Source organism: Babylonia areolata, chromosome 31 (genome assembly GCF_041734735.1).
Source record: "Babylonia areolata isolate BAREFJ2019XMU chromosome 31, ASM4173473v1, whole genome shotgun sequence".
Classification (NCBI taxonomy): domain Eukaryota; kingdom Metazoa; phylum Mollusca; class Gastropoda; order Neogastropoda; family Buccinidae; genus Babylonia; species Babylonia areolata.
In genome coordinates, this window is record NC_134906.1 from 12,382,871 (window position 1) to 12,387,710 (window position 4,840).

Below are 4,840 nucleotides of genomic sequence, written 5' to 3' on the forward strand. Positions count from 1 at the left end.
CCACCACCACCACCACTACCACTCTCCCCACCCCTGCAGAGAACCCCCCCTAACTCTCCGTTAATACTGCCGGGTTTGGCGGCGATGTTTTACAGTCACAACATAACGCCACCCAGCCAAACTACAAACATCGTAATGTCAAGATGCACATCTCCCTCTCTGTCGAATTTCAGCATGTTTGTTCAGTTCATTTGATTTATTCTGATTTCCCGACTATTAATATAGACTATGGTCGATGCCTAAAGCCTTATGATCTTTTAATGTAATCTTTTCTCCATTATTCAGTATGCCATCATTACCAAGTTTTGATGTGTGTGTGTGTGTGTGTGTGTGTGTGTGCCGAGGGGCGGGGGTGCGGGCGGTGTTGTTGTTGGATTGTTGTTGTTTTTTGTTTTACCATTTAAAAACAAAACAAATTTGTATAATTACGGTTGTGCAAACGACACACGACAAAAAGATATAGTGTGACACAATAACGCCATTTCACTGCTCATTTTCAGCACGAATACAGATCAATAAATAGTGTCTTAACATCATGTCAAACTGCATGTGAACCAGCGTGGGGGTAGGTGGTGGGGGGGAGGGAGTGGTTAGTACAAAAATGAAAGATGAATAAAACAAATGAAAATTATAATAGAAATAAAAATAAGAAAAAGTTCAAGAACAACAACAACAACAACCCGAAACCCCAAATTTCGTTACTTTGGTTCGAGATTACCGCCCTTAGTTTATCAGAAGCAGCATCACGGATCAGGCTTCACTCCCATTAAAGCCGATAATCAAACAATCATCTGTCTCATATCTGTCTCTCTCCACCGCCATCCCTCCTCCGTCTAACTTTGTGTGAGCGTGGGGGAGAGGGTGTGTGTGTGTGGGGGGGGGGGGAGGTGTGTGTGTGTGTGGGAAGGGGGGGAGGGTGTGTGTGTGTGTGTGTGAGCGTGGGGGAGGGTGTGTGTGTGGGGGGGGGGAGGGTGTGTGTGAGTGGGGGGGGGGAGGGTGTGTGTGTGTGTGTGTGTGAGCGTGGGGGAGGGTGTGTGTGGGGGGGGGCGGGGGGGGAGGGTGTGTGTGTGGGGGGGGGGAGGGTGTGGGGGGGGGGAAGGGTGTGTGTGGGGGGGGGGGCGGGGGGAGGGTGTGTGTGTGTGTGTGAGCGTGGGGGAGGGTGTGTGTGTGGGGGGGGGGGGGGAGGGTGTGTGTGTGTGGGGGGGGAGGGTGTTTGTGTGTGTGTGAGCGTGGGGGAGGGTGTGTGTGTGTGTGGGGGGGGGGGGGGTGTGTGAGCGTGGGGGAGGGTGTGTGTGTGTGGGGGGGGGGGGGGGTCGTTTTCTGCCCCTTTCTCATGCCGTGTGTTGCAGAATAAATTGTCTAGCTTGATTTATATGCACGACTGAGCAATTCATTATTTAGGGAGAGATACGGTTTGTACTAGTAATGCCATACGAATGCACGAACTGGATTGTGCATTGGTATGTTTTATTTCAGCATGTTGCATTTTCTGTCTGGAATATTTATGTATGAATGTAAATGCAAGTCTTTGTTGTATGTTAAATTGTGATAACCTGCTGAAGTATTTCTACTTCATCGTCTTGACTGAATCTTATGTTTGAGATGTATGTCAGTGCAATGCATACGAGTGCATGTCTTAGTTATATGTGATTATGCAATGACATATTCTGTTGATAATCTGCGCATCAGATACGTTTAATGAACCGTGTTAGCGCTCACTTCAAGTTCTCCGCGCAGTCCCAGGCTTTCTCGCACATTGAGAGAAAGTGCGGGAGGGGTCCCCAAGTTATCATTATCTCAGAAATTTCCTCTCTATCTTTTTTTCATTTTCGTGTTTGTGTGTTGATGAAACCCAGTGCTGCCGTATTAGCTGCTGTGGTAAATAATTCATAACATACGTTCTCTATGATGGTAGTCTTCAAATGTCGCGCCACAAGTTATAATTTCCACGGTAGGAAGGATAGTTCCATGTCATCAGTTTTCGGTATGAAGATGTAAACGGCACGACCTGTCTGGTGCGTCGCTGCAAGTTAAGCCTATCATTTCCAGTACACAGTTCCATGTCATCAGTTTTCGGTATAAAGATGGGCATAGACACTAGAATTCCTGTTATTAGTGATATTAGTGTCTATGGTCTGGGATGTTGGGGGCAAGTTAGGCCTATTATTTCCACGCAGTTTTATGTCATCAGTTTCCGGTATTAAGATGAAAACACGGTCCAGGCTGGCTGGCACAGCCTGTTACAGAATATACCGAGTTCTATTATCCGCTTTTCTTTTCTTTTCTTTTTTATGTTGAGATGTAAACATGGTCCATGATGGTGTATATATAACATGCTAGGCGCAGTTAAGTCGTTGGTGTTGATTTCTGAAGTGTGTTACATAGCTACAATGTCTTCAAAACGACACGGAGTCTCATGCCGTCTGCATTGTGTCGGTGCAAGAATCAGTTGACGGATTGCAGGTTGTTGTTTTGTTTGTTTGTTTAAATTCTGTTAACTTTTGTTTTTCTGAAGAGAAAAAAAAGAATACTTATAAAACTTAAATCATTTGTTTCTTCTATACGTAGGGTTGTTGTTTTTTTTAATATTTTGTTTACCGATAGGAACATGTTTTGTTGGTATTAATGTTACTATGAGTGAAATAGTACTTGTCAATGTGTATATTGAGTGACTGAACGAATGAGACTATTTCTAGTTTTTGACATCACTCAGTCTTTTTTTATGTACAGGGTATGCGTAAAAGATGAATGTATGTCATGTTTCAATGCACCCCAGGTGGGAGGGGAGGGGGGTTTCGGGGGGCGGAGCACACGAAATAAACTCCTTTGCCTTGCCTTGCCTTGCTTTGTCTTGCCTTGCTTTGCCTTGCCTTGCCTTGCTTTGCCTTGCCTTGTCTTGCCTAACTTTGCCTTACCCTGTCTTGCCTTGCCTTGCCTTGTCTTGTCTTGCTTTGCCTTTCCTTGCCTTGCCTTGCCTTGTCTTGCCTTGCCTTGCCTTGCCTTGTCTTGCCTTGCTTTGCCTTGCCTTGTCTTGCCTAACTTTGCCTTACCCTGTCTTGACTTGCCTTGCCTTGTCTTGCTTTGCCTTGCTTTGCCCTGTCTTGTCTTGCTTTGCCTTGCATAGCCTTGCCTTGCATAGCCTTGCCTTGCCTTGCTTTGCCCTGTCTTGCCTTGCCTTGCCTTGCCTTGCTTTGCCTTGCATAGCCTTGCCTTGCATAGCCTTGCCTTGCCTTGCTTTGCTTTGCCTTGCCTAGTCTTGCCTTGCCTTGCTTTGCCTTGCCTTGTCTTGTCTTGCCTTGTCTTGTCTTGCCTTGGTTTGCCTTGCCTTGCCTTGTCTTGCCTTGCCTTGGTTTGCCTTGCCTTGCCTCGCCTTGCCTTGTTTTGCCTTGCCTTACCTTGCCTTGCCTTACCTTGCCTTGTTTTGCCTTGCCTTGCCCTGTCTTGCCTTGCCTTGCCTTGCCTTGCCTTGTCTCGCCTCGCCCTGTCTTGCCTTGCCTTGTTTGTTTTCTGGCATTGTGGTCTTGTCTTTTTTTTCTTTTTTCTTCTGGCATTTGAACTAATTGCCTTTAGCTCCACGTGCTGTGCTCTGTACTATAATTAGTTCCGGCTTCTCGTTGTCCTACTAGGGATTTCATTGCGTTTTGAAAAGGTTTGATAAGAGAAGGTGACTGGTTAATTTTTTTCTTTTTCTTTTTTTCTTTTTTTTTTAAACTGAGAAAAACGTACTGCGTGGAGAGAGAGAACAGGCAGACAGACCGAGGGTCAGAAAAACCATCAGACAGACAGAGACAGGACAGGGCAGGAAGGACAGACAAACAGACAGACAAGCCGTCAGACAGTCCATCACTGAGACCGCGACTCTCCAACAGACAGACAGACAGACAGACAGGCAGACAGGCAGGCATTTGGACAGAGAGACAGACAGACCGACAGAGGCATTCGGACAAACAGGTCGGACAGATCGTCAAACTGACACAGTGTTGGATGACAAGACATAATCATCGTACAGACAGACAGACGGACCGACCGACCGACCGTCGCCGGAAAAGACCGTCAGACAGACTGTTTGGACAGACAGGCAGACATACCGTCAGACAGACAGACCGTCAGACAGACAGACAGACCGTCAGACAGACAGACAGACCGTCAGACAGACAGAGCACCTGACAGACCAACAGACAGACCTGGCATCGGACAGACAGACAGACAGACAGACCGTTGAACAGACAGACAGACAGACCGTCAGACAGACAGACCGTCAGACAGACAGACAGACCGTCAGACAGACAGACCGTCAGACAGACAGACAGACCGTCAGACAGACAGACCGTCAGACAGACAGACAGACCGTCAGACAGACAGACCGTCAGACAGACAGACCGTCAGACAGACAGACAGACCGTCAGACAGACAGACCGTCAGACAGACAGACAGACCGTCAGACAGACAGACCGTCAGACAGACAGACAGACCGTCAGACAGACAGACAGACCGTCAGACAGACAGACCGTCAGACAGACAGACAGACCGTCAGACAGACAGACCGTCAGACAGACAGACAGACCGTCAGACAGACAGACCGTCAGACAGACAGACAGACCGTCAGACAGACAGACAGACCGTCAGACAGACAGACCGTCAGACAGACAGACCGTCAGACAGACAGACAGACCGTCAGACAGACAGACAGACCGTCAGACAGACAGACCGTCAGACAGACAGACCGTCAGACAGACAGACAGACCGTCAGACAGACAGACAGACCGTCAGACAGACAGACCGTCAGACAGACAGACAGACCGTCAGACAGACTGTTGGACAGACAGGCAGACATACCGTC